The following is a 21,998-nucleotide window of genomic DNA, read 5'->3' on the forward strand; positions in this document are numbered from 1 at the left end:
AATGATGGGATTTCTACAAACAATTTCCAAGCCAAATCAGTATTCAAAGTCGATTTCAAAATAACATGAACATTAATTTGAGCCAACACACTCTTGCAGGCCTTCCCTAGAATTGGTGTCTCTGCTAAGCCTAATAAGAGGTGGAAACTGGCTGGTGTGTTTAATGATGCACAAAAATCCAAACTTAACCACTACGCCTAAGGCAGCATTTTAATAATGCTTGCAATTTCCTTCTAAGTTGCTTTTAATACCCTTGTAGGGTCATGGACCAAGTTTGAACTTCCTAGCCTAAAACGGACAGCAAAGGGAAATATCTTTGTCTTTACATTTGGCTGCCTAGAAGATTGTAGTCTCTCCCCACAGCCTCAGCCAACATTGTCAATGGAGCAAGACATCGGACAGGCTGTGTGCTAACCAAGAAGCCCGAAAGTTGTGGTTGAGTGTATTTGGCTCCCTTGGTGTAGTACAGGATCTAGTGAAAGAAACAGTAATCTATATTGGCTTATTGTCTTCCTGGGTATAAAGCGATTGAAAAATCAGAGCCTGAAGAAGCATCTTCTGCCAGGAGGCGTAAGTGAGTTCTTGATTTATCGACAGGGGCTGTTCTTCTAATGAGGCTGAAATGGAAAACTTGGAATAAATATTTTAAATTAATCCAAGTTTGTTCGCCCCCGCTCTTGCTTGCAGCTACTGTAAGCCTCTGATCCAAAACTTTGGCAGGATGTAGAAAGGAGGGAGGGAGGGATGGTGGTGGTGGGTGTTTCCTATAAATAGGATCTACTTAAGCATGACAAGCCTAATGCTGAGTCAGCAAATATTCTCAAATCAGATCTGCATTTCAGACCCAGGAATAAGGACGGGATCCATCCCACCAAGAAGACTTCAAGCAGGCAGGACTCTGGCAATCCAGTGCTAGCTTGCTGGAGGCTTTCAAACATGAACATGGAATTGCTTTAAAGAAAATGAAGGTTTAAGATCAAGAAGAAGAAGAAGGAGAAGGAGAAGGAGAAGGAGAAGGAGAAGGAGAAGAAGAAGAATAGAAGAAGAAGAAGAGTAGAAGAAGAAGAAGAAGAAGAAGAAGAAGAAGAAGAAAAGAAGAAGAAGAAGAAGAAGAAGAAGAAGAAGAAAAGAAGAAGAAGAAGAAGAAGAAGAAGAAGAAGAAGAAGAAGAAGAAGAAGAAGAAGAAGAAGAAGAAGAAAAGAGTGCTTTGCCCCAGCAATCAGCAGAAGCTCACCAGCGTTAGTCGAAAAATTCAGAGTTCCCCAAGTAAGGCGTCTCTCCCCACAGCATTATAACGAGTGAATGAAGTGGGCAACTTTGCAGCATGTCAGGGGCGCCCATAGGAAAGAGGTAAAAGAAAAATTCAAGATGGCAGAAACAGGCGTATTGTTGAAGCCCAGCCCTTTGACGAACACGTGACGTAAAACATGTAAAACAACACGAGACATCAGTCACATGGTTGTGGCCACTGGTGAGGTTCAACCAGTGTAACAACCGGTTCACTTTGCTCGCGCATGCGCCAAATGCATGCTCTGGGTTTGAAATCAGCTCAAAAACTGACTTTCTACTGTAGCCCCGGTGAGGAAAACATCTGAGGCACAGCAATCCGCTCTGCCACTCGTATCAGCTGGGCTTCAAATAAAGGAAACGCAGGTCAGTATAGTGCATGGGCGGGCGGTGAGGCCCACCTGATCGCCGGAGAGAACCGGTTCAGTCTCAGCTGATCGTCAGAGCTACTGGTTTGCCCAAACCGGCTGAATCCTCCCCCTTGGTTGTGGCCATCATGTTAGGGTTGTTTTTTTTTAAACCCCCACTGCAGCTTATTGAGTCATGCAAACCAGGCAGTGAGATTCAGGGTGTCAAAAGCCAAAAAATATCCACTCCTGATTTTGGAATTTGAGTCTGAATAAGCTATGGCTAAGTTAACTCTGGCTTAGTATCAGAGTCTTCATGAGCCCCGTTACAAACCTAACAGTTGCGTTCAGCCAATATGTCAAGCTTGGTTCATTTTGATGTCGGACACACACACACACACACACACACACACACACACACACACACACAGGGTGGGTTCATACCCAACCTGTTTGATTAGTTTATCATTTCATGTATTGTGCAAAACCAGGACATTCATTTCATTCAATAACTAGGTTAATTTAGCTTCAAGGTCAAAGCATGTCAGGTGACTCCAACCAGCCAATCTCCAATTAAGTTCGCCAGTCTGGCAGCTCGGCCTCAACCGTTTGTTTAGCAAGCAAAATTACAACGGCACTGAAAAAAAGCGACTTATGACCAGTTCTCACAACCATTGCAGCATCCCCACAGTTACAGGATAATATTTTGGGCGTTTGGCTCCTGCCCTGTATTTACGACGGTTGCAACACCCAGAAGTTATATGATCACCATTGGAAACCTACCTGGCCAACTTATGAAAAGCAAAGTCAATGAGGGGAAGCTGGATTCATTTAACAACTGTATGATTCACTTAATGACTTCAGTGATTCCCTTAACAACTGTAAAAAATTGATAGAAATTACAAACTAACAATGTCAACTGTGTATAAAGATAATTTGTATAAGATGTTTTACAGATGGCATTTGCCACGGGCAAGATTGGCGAAGATGTTTAAAGATAAATCAGCTAAATGTTGGAAATGTCATAAGATACCTGGCTCATATTATCATATGTGGCGGACATGTGTAGAAGCTAAAAAATATTGGATAAAAATATGCAAATGGTTGGAAAATATGATACAACAATATATTAACTTGAAACCTGAAATATTCCTGTTGGGATCCTACCAGAAACTTATAGTAAAGAAAACGTATATTTGATTATTCATGTAATAATCTCAGCTAGAATTGTATTTGCACAAAACTGGAAAAGTGAAGAGATTCCTGCAGAGGAGAATATGATAAGGAAAATATTAGAATGTGCAAAAATGAATAGATTAACACTGGCAATTAAAGAGAAAGAACAAGCTGGTTGTCATGCGATGTGGGAAACATTTTATCAATGGTTAGAGGACAAATATAAAAATTAGACATAAAAGTGGACAAGTAAAATATAGAAAATAGTTAATAGAGTTAAGCGAACTAAGAAGAGGTGTAAGTATCAGATATTTAATGTGTTGGCATTAAGCTAAGAATAGATTAAATAATGAATATGATTGTAAATTTTAACTGTTATTGCACAAACATTTATACCCAAACGACACACTGTTTCATGGAAGATGAATTATTTGTACTAAAGTAAAATAAAAAAATTGGGGGGGGGGAGATTGTAAAAAATTGGGGGTGGGACTCATTTAACAGCCATCTCATTTTTAGCAATGGGAATTCTGATCCTTATTGTGGATCTAAGTTGAGGATTACCTGTACTTTTATATCAAAAGAGTAGAATCTCAATCCACAAGAGAAGGTTTTTATATCATGGAGATAATTTGAAGGCCACGTTCAGTATTGGTATCCTCTTTTCTTCACTACCAGTTCAGTCGTGGGAGCGTGCATGCCACTTCTGCAAGCGCGCACTTCTGCATGCGCAGAAGGTGCGTGATGACATCTGAGTGGGTGGGCGGAGCCTCGCTGCCACTACCAGTTCACCCGAACCGGTGCAAACTGGCAGAGTACTACCTCTGGTCATGTTGTTGTTAGATGCACAAGAGCAGGGGACATATTAAGCATTGGCAATCCTGGATGGGCTAATCCTAGCTTCAACGCCAAGCTCTTTTCTGGCAGCTTTTGTGTGTTTTTTTTAAATAGCTTTCCAACACAATGAAAAATTAACTTAAAGAAATATCTCCAGCACCCACACGGCCTTTCTCTCTTGGCTTGCAAGCTGCTTCAGGGGCGGGGGGGGGGGCAGGGAGCAAAACTACACACACACACACACACACACACACACACACACTGAAATGGTTCCTGCATCCTTAAATCAGATTTGCAAAGATTTATTTGGTTTTGTGTTTTAACTGCAAGGAGGAAGAAACATTTCAAAACGCTACAAATTATGTAACTATAAAGAAATGATGTGGAACGGGCTGTTATCACAGCAAATGAGTGCACTGTTCCAAATAAGCCCAAGGCAGGGAAATGAAAAACTTAAAGAGCATAGGGCGAGACATTTTTAAAAGAAAGATGAAGGGCCCAGGTGGAGATGGAAAGTGTTCTTGGAAAGAAATTCGCTGCTTGTGTTGACCCTCTAGCCCAGAGCAGACCAGCCTCCATTTCATGTATATAAATGGCTGTGTGTGTGTGTGTGTGTGTGTGTGTGTCTGTACACTGTATACTGTGGAGGCAAGACAACCCAAATACCCCTCAGGGTTTGTGTTCTGTTAAGATACAGCCTGTTGTGCCTTAAAATGGCTTCTACTGTACTGCCGTAAAATGGCTTCTACTGTTCAGCTGTGGAGTTGCCATGGTAACGGCTTCACGGTAGTCCACATGGGGGCTCCCTCTGGTAAGGGGGAAAATCCAACATTAGTAATTACATTTGGTCGGGACATTTCACCCCTATAAATAAATACCTGGGAAACACCGAGTTATCAACTAGTTTTTAATAAAAAGGTTTAAGATTGAGCAAAGGGCTGATAGGCCTTAAAGCAGTAGGATTGTATGAGCCTGTACATCTGGGAGATGGAGACTCTCAGTTATCCAGGTCATGGTTGTCCAAAGGTGCTTTTTTTCAAGAGGCAATTGGACTTTCTTTGTTATTCCTTGAAGATGTTTCTCTTCTCATCTAAGATGCTTCTTCGGTTCTGACTGAATGATGGAGAATGCAAGGATTTGTATTGCTTGAAGGCAGCTGGTCTTTAGCATTCTTCCCGGGAGCTGTTGAGGCCACTTGGAAGTTAATCTGTGCCCTCAGGGTCATCCAAAGAGTGTAAATGGGTGTGGAACCTTCTTGGAACTGGGACTTAAATCTGGGACCCCCAGCAGGGGGTCAACCTATTTTCCATGAAATACCTCTGGACTCTCTCAATTGAAAAGATGTGGAGACTCTAGAAAGAGTGCAGAGAAGAGCAACAAAGATGATTAGGGGACTGGAGACTAAAACATATGAAGAACAGTTGCAGGAACTGGGTATGTCTAGTTTAATGAAAAGAAGGACTAGGGGGGGTGACATGATAGCAGTCTTCCAATATCTCAGGGGTTGCCACAAAGAAGAGGGAGTCAAACTATTCTCCAAGGCACCTGAGGGTAGAACAAGAAGCAATGGGTGGAAACTAATCAAGGAGAGAAGCAACTTAGAACTGAGGAGAAATTTCCTGACAGTGAGGACAATTAATCAGTGGAACAGAAGTTGCCTCCAGAAGTTGTGAATGCCCCAACACTGGAAGTCTTTAAGAAGATGTTGGATAGCCATTTGTCTGGAACGGTATAGGGTTTCCTGCCTAGGCAGGGGGTTGGACTAGAAGACCTCCAAGGTCCCTTCCAACTCTACTATTGTATTGTATTTATTGTGTTGTAATTAGATGCAATAATATGCAGAAATCACATGAGGAATTGTATTAATATTTGATATTGGATTGTTTCCCCTCCCTCTCTTTCACTGAGCTAGTGACTCCTGGCCCAAGATTGTGTCCCTGGCAGATACCGCATTGTAGTGCTCGAAAAACTATAGTGCTAAAGGCGAAGAGTGTCTGCGTGTGAATTTTAGAGCAGGGAGTAAATCAATCAAATATTCCCAAGGAGACCCCTCCGTTTGTTGTTAGCGCATCTCCGTTTTCAATACACGAGAAACATTGGCCAGTGTATATAATGTAGACGTCCTACCAGATCGGAGTTTATTATTATCATGTAAAACAATCTATACTATGGATCCGCGGTGCTGGCTGGAAATTGGGGCGGATGGAGCATCAATTCATTGGGGATTCCTGGATTCTTTTTACCTTCTGCATTGATGCTAAGCAGCTGCAGCTGCTAAAACCAGAGAGCCAACCAGTTTCTGAGCTCGTTGAAAAATATAATAATAATAATAATAAAAACATTTTGTAATCCAGGTTCAGTGAGGGAAGAAGCATTTGCCAATTTGGCTGACTAAACTTTCCCAGGGCCTACATGGACAAGAGACTGGAGGAGGAGGAGGAGGAGGAGGAGGAGGAGGAGGAGGAGGAGGAGGAGGAGGAGGAGGAGGAGGAGGAGGAGGAGGAGGAGGAGGAGGAGGAGGAGGAGGAGGAGGAGGAGACAAAGCGACTCAGCAAGGCAGTTCTTGAAAGCGATGGATGAAATGAGAGAGGAGTTTTCACCCTCCTCTGGAAAACAATACAGTGATTAGTGCTCAACAGTTGCCATTTTTAATTTTCCAATCTGCTGTAATTCAGGGCAGAGATATATCACGCGGATTGTGAAAAATGTTAAGGGGAAATTGCCTGATTCCAGCCGGAGACGGAATCCGCTGGGTGGGGGGGGCAGTGTGGGTGTCATTTTATTTTATTTATTATTTCAATTTCGAGGCCACCCAACTCACAGTGACGTTTAGTGGTTTGCAGTAAACATTAAAAAAGAAAACAATATAGATCAAAGATAACCGAAGGGGCTCAGGCAACAGGTCTTTAGCAATTTGCAGGAAATCAAATTGGGAGCAATATCAAAGATCCCAGGGGTGGGTGGAGGAGACCATTCCACGGGGCAGCACCAAATCCCTGGGACAGCCTGCTTCCTAGTCCTGAAAGTTGTCCTTGCTTAACTGATGGGACCTGGAATGTGTCCAGTCTAGTGACCTCCCCGGACAGGCAGAAACCTATAGAGCAGTGTTTCTCAACCTTGGCAACTTGAAGATGTCCGGACTTCAACTCCCAGAATTCCCCAGCCAGCGGGGAATTCTGGGAGTTGAAGTCCGGACATCTTCAAGTTGCCAAGGTTGAGAAACACTGCTCTATAGAGCTTAAGGATCTAAGTAGGCAGCAAAGGTAGGCAAATGCTGGAAAAACCATAATCCAATTGATCATTAATCAATTATCATTGACTAATGATTATGATCCCATTGACCATTGACCAACGATGACACAATTGCTCATTGACCAACGTTGATACAATTGATCATGGACTAATGATTATGATCCAATTGATCAGACAAAGGATCGTGATCCAATTGATCACTGACAAATTATCATTGACTGATGGTCATGATCCAGTTGATCATTGACTAATCACCATGATCCAATGATCATTGACTGATGATCACTGATCAATGAACAGGATCCAGTTGATCATTGACTAATGATCATTAACTAATGATCATGATCCAATCGATCATTGGCCAACGGTCATGATCCAATTGATCATAGTCCAATGATCATTGACCAATGATCATGATCTAATTGATCATTGACTGATCATCACAATCCAGTTGATGATCCAGATCCATGATCCAATAGGCAAATGCTGGGGGGGAAATATCATACAGTTCACATATGCTGCAAGTTATGTACTTGTACCAAAAGTTGGGATTGAAGTATGCTGTGGTGATGTTTGTACGATGACATCAACACACATGTTACTGATTCAACATCAACCAATTTGCTGCGGAAGACACTCGATACACCAACTGTCCTGGATTAACCACTAAGCAAAATAAATATGTTTTTAGGGCACTAAGGAAGGGAGACACACTTGAGTTTTCTCCCCCAGCTCTCGGGTCCTTCACTTTTTCAAGGCCCTTAACTTTTTCACTGCCACATTCAACTTCATTGGTTTTGTGTTGTCATTGTCTTCTTCAACCATGCTCAATTTTAATCTCCATTGTTTTAAAAAGGTTTTCTTTGACATGGTGAGTGACTAAAATTTAAAAGTTTGTTTTGAAGGTGTCGGATATCCCATTTCTTTCAAGTGAGAGTTTTGCTTCCCTTCCCAAAGAGGAAGAAACAGAGGGGAAAGTGTTCTTGGCAAGGGCTTTAACAAAAGGGGCTGGGGGGGGGGAATTCCTGGTTCTGAAAAAGGAGGGGATAACGAGGCTTCCAAGTTTCACTGTTCCTCCAGATAAACAAGTTTGAGGCAGGAGGAGAAAAATCACCCAGCTGGTATTGGATATTGCTTTGTTCGTTGATGGTGCCCTACTTTGGCCTGCAGTTTAAATATAGTTTTCACGGTTTGAAAAGGGGGGGGGGGACCCTAAAAGGCTATTATTCCAGCCAGCTGCGAATCTCTGAACTTTACTGCTTTTTTTGTAAAGTAAACACACACACATCCCCTCTGCAGATTTTGGGGCAGCTGACTATCCAGCAGGTAATGCGATCCTAGCAAAGTGACAATTAGGTAGATGCTGCTGCGCTTATGTCCCTAGACTTTTCGCCGCCTTCAATCCCACCTAAGCATAGCACATAAAATTATCTGCTACAACGTCCTTCCTGTCAATGAATACTTCAGCTTCAACCACAACAACACACAAGCACACAATAGATACAAATTTATGGTAAACCTACTCCAAACTCCATTGCAGAAAATACCACTTCAGCAACAGAGTGGTCAATGCCTGGAATGCTCTACCCGACACTGTGGTTTCTTCCCCAAACCCCCAAAACTTTAACCTTAGCCTGTCTACTGCTGACCTCAACCCATTCCTAAGAGGTCTTTAAGGGGCATGCATAATAGCGTGCCTAACATCCCTGTCCTAATATTCCCTTGAATGCGTATTTATTTCATGTACTCAAAAATCATGTCTATACTTATATCTATCATCTAATTCATGCTTGACGATATAAAATAAAATAAAAACAATACAGTAATAAAATAAAATAAAAACAATACAATAAAAACAATACAATAAAAACAATACAATAATAAAATTAAATGAAAACAATACAATAAAATAATATAATAAAATAAAAAACAATAAAATAAAATAAAATAAAATAAAATGGTGATCCAGGAATGCGGTTGGCCGGTGTAGGGGGAGATTCAGGATCCAGACGGCTTGACTTGTCCCGTTGTTCCTGGCGCCACGAAGGATGCGTTAAGCGGGTCGTGCGAACCCCCCCCCCCCCGCCATCGGCATCCGACGCCTGCCTTTATAGGCTTGCAATCGGATATTTCAAGTCCCCAGGCTTATTTTTTTTTCCTACGCTGGAAAACCCTCCTTCTTGGGAGTTGGGGGGGGGGGGGAGGACAACTTTCCCCCCGGCAAGTTGGTGAGAAAAAGAGAAAGTGAGAAGCCGGAAGCGAGCGGGCTCTTTCGACTCCCAGCCTTCCCCCCCCTCCCCTTCCCGCCTCCTCGTAAGCCTGTTGGGCAAAGTAGCTCCAAACAAGCCTGACTCTGGGGCGGGGGGGGGGGGACGCGGGCGGAGTGGCAAGGGGAGGGGGAGAGAGGGGGGAGTACAGTCCCCGGGCAGGACTGGGCGCACGACTGCAAGAGGCGAGCGGAGCGGAGCCAGGCTGGGCGCAAAAAAAAAAGCCAAGCGGAGGAGCCGAGAGCAGGACTGCGCGCCAGGGAAAGGACGGCGCAAGACGGTTCCCGTCTGGCTGCCAAGCGGGATCGGGATCGGGATCAGGCGGGCTGCGATTGCGGCGCTGTCGCCTTCCTCCCTTCCCCTCCCTCGTTTTCTTACCTCCTCCCCAATTTGGGGAGGGGGCATCGCTGTTCCGACCATTTTGCTCCAGCGGAGAGGGGAAGCGAGCAACCCAAAGCGCCCGGGCGTTTGGCGAGCCGCGGTCGGCCCGGAGGCGCCTCTGTGCCGGGGCTTGGGGGGCGGGTGGGGGGGGGGGGAGAAGAAAGCCCGGGCCTCGGAACAACGGCCGAGACTGTGGAGAGCGGGGCAGAAGGTAACTGCGGAGGGGAGGGGGTCGTTGGGGGGAAAGAGGGGGTCTGGGGTCCCCGTTGGGGGAAAGAGGGGGAGTCCGCTCCCCACGCGCGCTCCGTTCCAACTTCCTTTGGCACCGCGGAAAGCTGGCGGGAGGGTTTTGCTCCGCTTTGCAGCCGATCTTCTCCCTCTCTCTCGCTCTTCTGGGACGGGGTGGGTGGATCGTCGGATGCTTTCCAGTCCTGCGACCCCCGCCTCTTTTCCTCCACCACGGGATGGGCTGAGAAACCGCAGGGGAAGGGGTTTCCAAAGACCCGCAGCTCAGAGACTCCAGACCATGCTCTTAAAAATTGCCTTGGAGGCATAGATGCGCCACAAGTGTGGAGCAAAAGCTCCCCTTTCCAGCCGTTTCCCCGGGGAGCCCTTTAAAAAGGATGGCCAGAAGGAACTTCTCCCCTCTCCAGGGGTATCTGGGGCACGATGTGGGGGTAAGGAAGCCACCAGCAGACCTTTAATTTTGAAAGACAGAGCAGGAGAGGCCACCATGTGCCTGGGGAGCATCGGTGTGACTTCGACTTTGCATGCACACCTCTTTGTAATTTGCTGCCTGTGATGTCAGCTCAGAAGTCTACCCCCCCACTCCTCCCAAATGGGTCTTCTGCAAAGGTTGGCATTGGGGTCCCAGCCAGTTGCAGCCCACCTTAACTGAGGTGTCTTGTTTTTTTTTTTTTTTCCAGATGAGCCGAGAACAAGCTGGGAAGGTACAGTGGCACTTCTTCGTCTTTTCTTTGGGGAGGGGAAACCCAGGGGCAAAGAAAACGATGGGTGAGGAAGAACATCAGACAACAAGGAATTAATGTGTTGGACGACTCCCTTGCTTGATGGTAAGTTGTGTTTTTAAAGGCTCCAGAGAACATGCATTGGGGTGGGTGGATAGGATTGCTGGCATTGTGTGCTGTTTGTGTGCTGTTTGTGTGGGAGTCTGGACAGCCACTTGTCTGGAACGGTATAGGGTCTCCTGCTTGAGCCGAGGGTTGGACTAGAAGACCTCCAAGTTCCCTCCCAACGCTGTTGTTCTGTTCTTTTTAACTTCCCAGTGGCATCTAAGCAAAGCTTTTAACTTGTGCTTGAACAAATGGCCTGTGTTTTCCTAGAAGTGAGTGTGCCTCCCGCAACCACCATAAATTGAGACTCCTGAAAATATAGTAGTGGGAAGCAAGCCAAGCTGGGCATTGGGGGCTTAGTACAAACCCTGGTGTGCTTTGATTTAAGATGAGATTCTGTTACACTCAGAAAAGAAATGAAATGCACTTAATTTGGGGTAAACCTTACAGGAGGTTGCAAAACAAAAAGATGAAAGAGAAAGGGAATTGGGAATGGTAAGTGGGTAAATTAAACCACATCTTTTGCATTTTTGCATGCTTTTTGGCCCATCGGCTCAGACGGTTAAGAGAGCGGAAGACAAAACATAGAGTTGCCCTATCTTCCTTCTGTAAAATGTCTTGCGCTGTTCTCTGGAGTTTTCAGGACGAGGGAGTGAAACTCCTAAATCTGTCAAAATCTGCTGCTTTCCTCTTCTGACGGAGAATTGGAGCAGTGGTAAATGATGGATTTAAATTCATAAATCCAGATGTTTTGGCTCCAGGGCAGTTTCTGTTGTTTTAAAGGACTTTTATGAGTCTGGTGGGAGCTCAGAAGTGCTTCTAACCGTTGATGGTTTTAGAGGAGTAGGAGGAAGAGGAGTTTGTGTCTCGGGCAAGGATATTAAAGGAGAAAGCGACGTGAGTAGAAGGCGTTTGGCCAGCAGCCAGTCCTGGTTGATCAAAGGGAAATCAGTGTGGGGAGAGAGGCTTTACAATCTCGAAGAGAGAATAGATGTGCTGGGTGAAGGTTCAAGAGTGTCTTGAGTAGTAACCGAGTAAAATTAGCTACACATGTGATCCTCCCTCCTCCCCCTTCTGTATTTTTAGAAGAGTTTTTGTGAATAAGAATAAAACAGAATAAATCGGGGTCTGCTTTTGCCCAACTTGGCTATGGATCAAAATATGCATGTTTCATGTGAACTCAATCAATATGGCTTCTAAAATTAACACCCCACCATCTGGGCTAATAGACTGCCTTGCTTCAAAAGGTAGTTTACTCAACAAACCATGGGCTTCTGTAACCATGGCCTACTGTGGATCCAGTATTATCAGTACCGGATAAAACGCCGGGAATCCTTACAACAGTTCATTTAGTGGACAGTTCAAAGTTACACCAGCACTGAAAAAAGTGACCGATGACCCTTTTTCACACTTATGACCACTGCAGTATCCCTATGGTCACACAATCAAAATTCAGGTGCTTGGCAAGTGACTCATATTTATGACCGTTGAGTTGTCCCAGGGCCATCTGATCTCCTTTTGCGACCTTCTGACGAGCAAAGTCAGTGGGGAAGCCAGAGTCACTTAACAAACATTTTACGAACTTAACAGCTGCAGTGATTCACTTAACAACTGTGGCAAGAAAGGTTGTAAAATGGGGCATAGCTCCCTTAATGTTTGACTCACTTAGCAGCAGACATTTTGGGCTCAACTGTGGTCGTAAGTCGAGGACTACCTATACTGCAGTAGATGAACTTAGATGATATATGAAACAATTCATTTGTATCCATGAAGAGCTAAGATAGAGGAATGGCTTATCGGTGTTCCTCAGCCCCACATATATATATATATATATGGGTTGGTTGGTGGAATGTGTAGTTCAGCCCATCAGAATTGTGTAAAAGTAGAGAATGTGTGAAGATTTTTTTAAATAATTGAACTGTGGGTAAGGAGACAGTAAACTCAACCCCCTTCCTCACCGGATCTTTACACTGGCTGTTGCCTTCCATCCTAACCTTGCCTACAGCAAGGAGGTTGCTGTCACAGAAGGATGATCTTTAACTCCCTTTTAGGACTGTGGTCTTGATACTATTATAAGCACTGCACCACCCCACTTGTCTATGGCACTGCGTTAAACTGTAGGACCGATCTCCATTATTTGGCTTTAATTGAAATTGTGTATGTGTGTGTGTCTGTGTCTCTGTGTTGCATTTTTGCTGATAAACAAATGAAGGGAGACTAGTATAGATCTATTTCAAGCTATTTAGCTCTCATCAGCTAGCCATACCCTGACTGGGATTCAAACTTGGGCTCTTTTTACATGTTAGGCAGTTGTATTAACCTTTAAGCCACAAGCTCTCCTCCCTTATCAGCTGAGCCAGGGGAATGATTAAGTGTTTTGTCAAAGCACCTGGTATGCCCAAATATGGGAAAGAGCATACTGCTTCCCTTAAGCCTTGTGGCTTAAAGGTTAATATAACTGGCTAACATATAAAAAGAGCCCCAGTTCGAATCCCAGTAAGGGTATGGCTAGCTGATGAAAGCTAAATAGCTTGAAATAGATCTATACTAGTCTCCATTCATTTATTTATCAGCAAAAATGCATATATATATAATCAATTGCCTAATTGCTTTGTAGAGTAAGCATCACTGAGCATATCCTTCAGATTTCAATCTGAAATTGTAGAGTAAGCATCACTGGGGAACATATCCTTCAGATTTCAATCAGCCCTGTTGATGTTTATTTATAAGCAAGAGCCAGTAATGTACAGAGTTGCTTCTTGCTGAACCAGAGGGATGGAGCTCTGGTTTCATGGGCATAATATCGCCCTGGTTTGTTATCTAGCATCCTTTAAATTAACCCCCAAAACTGATTAAGGCTGCTGGGTGTTAATTCTAATTGCTTGGATTAGGATTTTCTCCAAAGGAAGTATCCTGTCGGTGAGCCTAGCAATCTTATGGGGTTTATGCTAGAATAAATGTGCCTAGAACTGTCTCTTCCTCCACAAAAAGGAGAATGTACATTAATCTTGAGTTACACAAATACAGTGCAAATGTTATATAAACTTGGCTCATCGGTAAATTTTGAAGCTAATCAAATGGTTTAGAGTCCAGCTGTAGCAACTTTCTAAAAAATAAGACACCTCTTGACTTTACTAGAGCTTCTTCAGATTTGATTGCTTGATTGACTATGTGCCATCAAGTCATTGTCAACTCTATAGGTTTTCTCTCTATGGCGATCTGTCTTTAACCTGGTCTTCCAGAGATGCACTCATTGCTACTGCAACTTGAGTCTTTTCTACCTGGATTTTGATCATCTTCTTCTCTTTCCTTCCATCTTTCCAAGCATTAAAACCTTCTCCAGACTCTTTGCATAACGTGTTCAAAGTAGGAAAATTTAAGTCTGGTCATTTGTGCCTTGAGTGAGAACTCTCATATGTTTGATGATCCGTTGCTTCTTTTCTTGGGTGTCTAAGACTTCTCACAAGTCTTCTCCAACTCAAAAGATCAAGCGTGGTAACACTCTTCCCCTCTTGCTTCTTCAAAGTCCAACTTTCACTTCCATAGAGTGTCCTAGGCAGAGGTGGTTTCCAAACGGTTCGGACCAGTTCAGGCGAACCGGTAGCGGAAATTTTGAGTAGTTCGGAGAACCGGCAAATACCATCTCTGGTTGGCCCTGCCCTCCTGCCCCCATCCTTTATTCCTGAGTTTTTTAGCTCAGTTGATTCACGTGTCAGAGTGGATGGCCACGCCTCAGCTGAGCTAAAAAACAACTCAGCTCACCAGCGCTGACACCGAGGACGGTCTTCGAGTGCTGCGCGAAGCATGCTCTCATAGAACCGGTAGGGAAAGAGTTCAAATCCCACCACTGGTCCTAGGGAAGAATGCCATAGCTTGCACGATTCTGATCTTTGCCTGTATAAACCCATGCCAGCTTTTGATACCTTTTCCAAAGCCTTATGACTCTTCTATAAAATCTTAGTCTGGGGTGTATTTCTTAATTGTTCCTCCTTTACTGTTGATTGTTAACTTTAAAAGGCAGAAGATATTTACCACTTTAATATAATTGTCAATTCCAAGGGTAGTTGTTGTGCATATCATTAATCAAGTTTTCTTTATATTTAGGTTTTTTCCCATTTTTTTTCGGTATCCTTGACTTTTATTACTAGAGCTGGCTGGTCTTTGCAATTAGCTAAGTATAAAATTGCTCATTGTAGTACAGCTTTTATTCACCCAGATTAATATGTTGTTTATTGATTTGTTCATGATATTTTAATAATGTTTTTAATAAGGAGTCAATCCAGCAATTTTCAGTATGCTTATGCATTAATATTTTGATCCAATAGGTGAACTATTTTTATTTCTGTTTCTTTTTCCAGACTTGGAAGAATCTGTTAAACAAACCAAATATAGTTTCTCTTCTCCCAGACATGTTAATGTAAAAATAGCTGATGATGGATCAACCTTTCTTTTCCCATAAATTTATCCCGACAGGTTCTTTGAGATCTAGTTGCTCTGTGTATAATTGAACATAGGAAAATTTGCTTTTAAGCATCACTTCCCTCCAAGCCACAGAACAGTGTTTTGAGAGGCCTCTCATTTTGATGTTTGCACTGTAATAAAAGTGTGGAAGAGGAGTGCAGAAAACTGTTACAAAATCACCAGAGAAGCTATCTAGAAATGAGACTATGAGTCTAGCCCAGTCTTCCCCAGATGTTGTTGAGCTCCCATAATTTCTAAGGGACTTAGCCAGAAGTCATATTAGGAGGACAGTAAAAGTTGGGAAAAGTTATATAAGTAGCAGGAAGATTTTGTGGTGGTGTTGTGTAGCTTCCCACTTGTGGGACTTTGGGAAGGGTTTTATCTGCCAGATAACAATCACCAAATTAATATCATTAGGATATGAATATATGAGTATCAATAGGATGTTGGGCCCATTGTTGCCTCACGATAACAATTCAACACATGCTTCCAATATAAGACCTTTCAAAATTGTCTGTCACAGATTTATGCTTTTAAGACGCTCCAAAGAGGTGCTTAGTCATTTCGTGTGTAATTTACCCATTAGCTGATCAAAGAAGTCTTGAGTATTATGAAATGCCTCCTTCTGTTTGAAGATGCATTGTGAGAGGACAGTGTTTTGAGTTTTGTTTCTCCAGCCTTGGTAGAAACCGGATCGCTCTGAATTGAAAGCAAGGGGGGTGCGTTGGTAGCCAATCTGTTTTATGACCACCTGCTTAGGGGAGACTGTGGTTTCATTATCCGGTGGAAAAGCAGAGTTTAATTAGTCATGTGTAAGTCTGGGGAAATGAAAGCAGCTCAGTAATTAGCAATCGGCCGCTATTGTTGGGGGGGTGTACCATGTCTTTCATGGAAAAGAGGTTGGGAGAGTAGATATTTTTGCTCCATGTTAATTGCATATGCTTTGATAAATTTTTACTGTGGCCTGAAGCCAGACAGACAAAGAAACAAACAAACAAACATACAGAGAAGGGCAAAAAAAGACAAAAAAAAAACCACCAAGCCAGGTTTGTAAGATTAGACCTTGATCTTTAGGAAGTAACTTCTGTCGCATTTTTGAACCTAAGTAGCAAATGTTAGAGGCATTTATTAATGACCTGGAAGTTTTTTGTAGGCTAATAGGACAGCCACGTAGTAACCATCTGACTGCCCTGGAATTGTTGCTAGAAAAGGGGAAAAAATTAAATGTTGATGTCAACCCAGATAAAAACTGCAGTGTAATAGCTTGTGTGCAATAATTTTATTTCTTCCATGCCGTAAGGAAAGAGGCAGCAAGTTGGAATATTAAGTTGTATTAAAGTATCTTCTTGTGATAACAGAGGGAAGGGCTTTGAAATGGGTGCTTGTAAACATCCATGCAGCGCCTCAATGGCTAAGATGCTGAGCTTGTCGATCAGAAAGGTTGGGAGTTCGGCAGTTCAAATCCCTAGCGCCCCGTGAGTTTCCGTTACTTGTCCCAGCTTTTGCCAATCTAGCAGTTCAAAAGCAAGAAGAAAAATAGGAACCAATTTGGTGGGAAGATAACAGTGTTCCGTGCGCCATCGGCATTTAGTCATGCCAGCCACATGACCACGGAGACGTCTTCGGATAGCGCTGGCTCTTCGGCTTTGAAACGGAGATGAGCACCGCCCCCTAGAGTCAGGAACGACTAGCACATATGTGCGAGAGGAACCTTTAACTTTAAACATCCAGCAATATTTAAGGTAAACAGTTGTGTAAAGGTAAGATGCCACCAGTCCAGTAAAATTGGAGTCCTGCAACAACAACAAAAAGAAAAGAAAGAAAATTGAGCAGAGTTGAATTTCAATTCTGGATCCAGGAGAGATGTCATATGTAATGAGTAAGAAATTGATTAGCTTCCATTTCCTTTCCCAATTGAAGCAGTTTTAGAAACTTTTTAGAAACACTCATTTTTACAAGCAACTTTCTATTAGATACGCATTTCCATGTAGGTGTTTGGGGCACAGCAGATGGCAATCCATGCAGGATGTTGGATCTACACTTAATAGCATGGCTGTACAAACTTGTGTTAGATATGGGGATACAAGTATGTAATGGCAGCATTTGCCTGATTACACTGTTGTCCCTGCATTGTTTTGGAATCAATAATCAGTGCATCTTATATATAGGCAAAGGGACACAGTGGCTCAGTGACTAAGACACTGAGCTTGTTGATCAGAAAGGTTGGCAGTTCAGCGGTTCGAATCCCTAGTGCCACTTAACGGAGTGAGTTCCCGTTACTTGTCCCAGCTTCTGCCAACTAGCAATCCGAAAGCACGTAAAAATGCAAGTAGAAAAATAGAAAACCACCTTTGGTGGGAAGGTAACAGCATTCCGTGCACCTTTGGCGTTTAGTCATTCCGGCCGCATGACCACAGAGATGTCTTCAGACAGTGCTGGCTCTTTGGTTTTGAAACAGAGATGAGCACTGTCTAGAGTCGGGAACGACTAGCACATATGTGCGAGGGGAACCTTTGCCTTTACTTTTATATAGGCCATATGTGAATGGGAACTGTATCACCAGTGTTCAAAAAGGTGAACTCTGAAAGAAAAGTTGTCCGGTCTGCATTCAGGCTTGGGAATAAATTGTTTCAGTTGTTTCAAAATGTGATGGATGGATGGAAAAGGAAGGAAGGAAGGAAGGAGAAAGTGAAGGAAGGCAGAAAGAAGGGGATAGGAAGGAAGGAGAAAGAGAGAAGGAAGGCAGAAAGAAGGGGAAAGGAAGGAAGGAGAAAGAGAGAAGGAAGGCAGAAAGAAGGGGATAGGAAGGAAGGAGAAAGAGAGAAGGAAGGCAGAAAGAAGGGGAAAGGAAGGAAGGAGAAAGAGAAAAGGAAGGCAGAAAGAAGGAGAAAGGAAGGAAGGAAGGAAGGAAGGAAGGAGAAAGAGAGAAGGAAGGCAGAAAGAAGGGGAAAGGAAGGAAGGAGAAAGAGAGAAGGAAGGCAGAAAGAAGGAGAAAGGAAGGAAGGAAGGAGAAAGAGAGAAGGAAGGCAGAAAGAAGGGGAAAGGAAGGAAGGAAGGAAGGAAGGAAGGAGAAAGAGAGAAGGAAGGCAGAAAGAAGGGGGAGAGAAGGAAGGAAGGAAATACACAAATCCCATTGAGATCAGAGTGCCTTTTTAAAGGTATCTTTTAATAAGGATCTTTCCCTCTCAGCTTCAATCTTCAAAATACAGCGCTGGAATCAGGGGTGCTAGGCCTAATGGTTGTTCCCCTCTTCAGATCAGCTGAGATATTTGCTGGTTTAGGAAGATGGGAACCTGACATTGTAATTCCTCTAGTCTTCAGCTTGGATTTGCAACGGGGTCCTTTTTGGCATTCAGAAGTCTAGCAACAGAATTAGACACCAGGAGTCCTCTTGAGGGTTTGCCAAGGGGGAGTGGAGATCTCTCAATCTGAGGTCCTCTTGGTCCCCAAAAGCCAAATCGGTGTGTAATATGTACCATCCCTGAAGTTGGCATAGAATGATTCCCCCCTACGGCTTCCAATGAAAGGGAAGTCTATTTTTAAAAACCACATGCACACATATGTTTAGGGAGGCACACACAAAGTCACACACGAACATTTCTCTTCCTTGGCTTCTGCTCTGCGAGCAGGAATCTGGCAAGGCTCCAGAAAATTTCACAGAGTTATTACATTTGCAGGCTCCAGAAGCCTGAGTCCAGGAGATACCATAGCTAGGTATGTCTTCAGCGGACTCAGAAAGAGGTCAAACGCAGATGAAGATGGACCACAGCCGATCACATTTTCACCAAGAGGAAGAACAGAGGGAGGTGAGGCTGGATGGAGGAAAACTAAGCCTTGATTCAACTGGGTCCTCCTTGTGTAGGTCAACCTTCCTCAAGTTGATTGCTTCCAGATGAGTTCGTTACAGTGTATTAGGAAATGTGCTGGGTATTGTAAGGAATGGCAGTTGCAAAACATCTGGATCATCCTGCCTTGAGAAAGGCAGTCCTGGGAAAGCCGAAACTGAGACGCAGGAGGACTTGGCAGCTTTGCACGAGCAAAAAAGAAAGGTTAAGAATTGGCTTGGTGATCGGGCTTGGGTTTTCTTCTTTGGTTTGTGATTCAAGCTGTGAGTTCTCCAGCTGCTTGCTTTTCATATGACTGTACAGCTCTATAGCCAGGATTGCCAAGTGTTTAGCTGATGTTGTAAAGACCAGGGCATTCTACCAGTTTTTGGAGATGCATTTCTGTACAGATAGTCCTCGACACTTGCGACTTTTCGCTTAGCAACTGCTTGAAGTCATCACAGACCCCCATCCAAAAGAAAAGGTACCTACAACTTGGATAGTTTGTGATAATTGCCCTTCTGGTCACGTGATCGCATTTTGGACATTCGACAACTGGCTCACATTTATGGTTGTTTGCACATCCCATAGTGATAGGACTGCAATTTGCTTTTTTTTTTTTTTTGGCTGGAAATCAGCGTTCATTTTGGGTTTCTAGCAAAAAAAAGATGCACATTGCGGACAACGCATTTACTTAGCAATTATGGAGATCATTTAATAACTACTGCAAAAATTGTTGTAAAATCAGGTGGGTGATGACCCACTTAATGACTGGTATGACTTAACTACTATAAGCTTACTCCTGTAATCATTAGTCATAAGTTGAGGGCTAACTTTATGTACAAGTTCTCAGAATGACGTTACTTAAAAATCTTGCAGAAGGTGTCAAAGGTGGAAAGCCAAGGGAGCTGAGCCCAAGACAGTCTCCCTTTCTTCTCCTACCCCATTCTTCCAATCTGTCTCTGCCTCAGAGCTGAGTATAGTTGTGTGATGACTTGTGGCTGGAATCCAATTCCATAAGAAAATAGTGTCACCAACAATGATACAGAGAGAGCGCAGAAATGCCAGAGAGCAAGGGCTGTCTCTGAATACGCTGCCAGTGTTCCTATTCTAGAGTTGTTACTGTTAAAGAAGATGCATTTTTAGTTGTTATGAACTACTAAGTACATGCCATCATGATGACCGTCTCTTTGGATCAGTGTTTCTGAACCTTTAAGTTGTGTGAACTTCAACTCCAAGAATTCCCCAGCCAACTTGCAGAAATTTGTTCTGCAGCTTCGGGGGGGGGGGGAGGAGAAGTAGTAGTAATAGTAGTAGTAGTAGTAGTAGTAGAAGAAGAAGAAGAAGAAGAAGAAGAAGAAGAAGAAGAAGAAGAAGAAGAAGAAGAAGAAGAAGAAGAAGAAGAAGAAGAAGAAGAAGAGGAAGAAGAAGAAGAAGAAGAAGAGAGGGAGGGGGGAGGGAGGGAGGCAGGGAAGGAAAGAAGGAAGGAAGATAGGAAGATAGGAAGGAAGGAAAACGACACTGGGTCTATTAGATACAACTGCATGTTTTCTTTTATGATTGGGATTGAGAGGCCTACTTTGCAGAATAACAGAGCTATTCAGGGCTCGGGATTTAAAACACATGTAGAATCTGTTGGGGACACCTTCAACTCTTCAAATGAACATTTCAGCAGCTGCTATAGGAAAATTGCCTTAAGGCCCAAACAGTGGCATCTGTAAAAGGCAAAAGGAGATTAGAAAGAGTTCTGTATTATGTGATGTCATCACTCCTTCTTGTGTATGGTGACATCACACACAGGCCCAGGAGAGATGGAAGTTATATCAAGCTGGCAAAGATCTCTTAGAAGCAAACCATCCCGTGGACATCCGTGGAGAAAGGCATGGCAGATGGTGAAAGGTGTGTGATGAAGGTTGATATGCAAATAGCATTAGCACTTAGACATATACTGCTTCACAGTGCTTTACAGTGCCCTCTAAGCAGTTTACAGAGTCAACCTATTGCCCCCATCAATCTGGGTCCACATGTTACCCACCTTGAAAGGATGGAAGCCTGAGTCAACTTTGAGCTGGTCCGAATCGAACTACTGGCAGTCAGCAGAATTAGCTTGCAATACTGCCTTCCAACCACTGCGCCACCATGGCTCACATCCATGAATCAGATGTCAGGATGCAAGTCGATAATGGCAACCTTTGTGTCATGATGACAGACACGTGGTCTTCATTGTAACATCACTATTTGTCATTAATGTCATCATCCGTTGTTCTTTCGGGGTTGCATTTAAAAGTATAGTATTAAAGCCGAGGTGGCGCAGTGGTTAGAGTGCAGTACTTGCAGGCTACTTCTGCTGGCTGCCGGCTGCCTGAAATTTGGCAGTTCAAATCTCAGCAGGCTCAAGGTTGACTTAGCCTTCCATCCTTCCAAGGTGGGTAAAATGAGGACCCAGATTGTTGGGAACAATATACTGACTCTGTAAACCGCTTAGAGAGGGCTGTAAAAGCACTATGAAGCGGTATATAAGTCTAAGTGCTATTTGCTAGTGCTGTAGAGGGCAGCAGTTAAGCTCTATGTATCATGTCTAGAAGGTATTGGAAATATGCGTATTTTTTCTCCAGTAGTGCTAGGTTTGTAGTGTAACCAGCATTTACAATCCAGTGCAAAAGATGTAACTTTCTGGGCCAATTTGATTCAATTTGTGGTCATGAGACCACAACTGAAATGAATTGGGCCAATACTGATCACTTGCGCTGGAATTATTAAAATGCTTGTTACGCTATAATCTTATGATCAATATTGGCCCCATCTTCCTGGAAATCCCTTGTGCATTTTAAGATGACTCAGACTTTTTAATTCTAAATAAGCTTTCTGTTAAAAGAGGATGGACTGGTTTTTAAACTGTTAAAAGTTCTATAAACAGATTCTTGATGTGATTCATCAAGATTTTGGAATGGATTACAAATGCTTTGCAGTTTGGACTTTGTTTATTTAAGTAGTGCAATGGATGATAGACAGTTGATATCAGTCCATGGATGAAAAGCATATGTAACTGGAATGGGGCAATTTTTATCCTCCCCCGCCCCATACACACACATC

General features: G+C 43.3%; 1 protein-coding gene across 2 annotated transcripts in view; it reads left to right on the forward strand.

The window, feature by feature from the left end:
• Window positions 1-9,651: 9,651 nt before the first annotated feature.
• TMEM200B (transmembrane protein 200B) overlaps window positions 9,652-21,998 on the forward strand; it is a 30,892-nt gene continuing 18,545 nt past the window's right edge. Inside the window, exons 1-2 of one of the 2 annotated variants that reach the window (XM_081962485.1) lie at window positions 9,652-9,758; window positions 10,474-10,620. The gene's annotated coding sequence lies outside the window, so the exon portion shown is untranslated. Of the gene's footprint in view, window positions 9,759-10,473; window positions 10,621-11,297; window positions 11,336-21,998 lie in introns of those variants that run through there. The other variant, XM_081962486.1, reaches the window with a different exon arrangement.

This window comes from Natrix helvetica (assembly GCF_964273705.1).
Source record: "Natrix helvetica genome assembly, chromosome: 9".
In the NCBI taxonomy this organism is placed as follows: Eukaryota; Metazoa; Chordata; class Lepidosauria; order Squamata; family Natricidae; genus Natrix; species Natrix helvetica.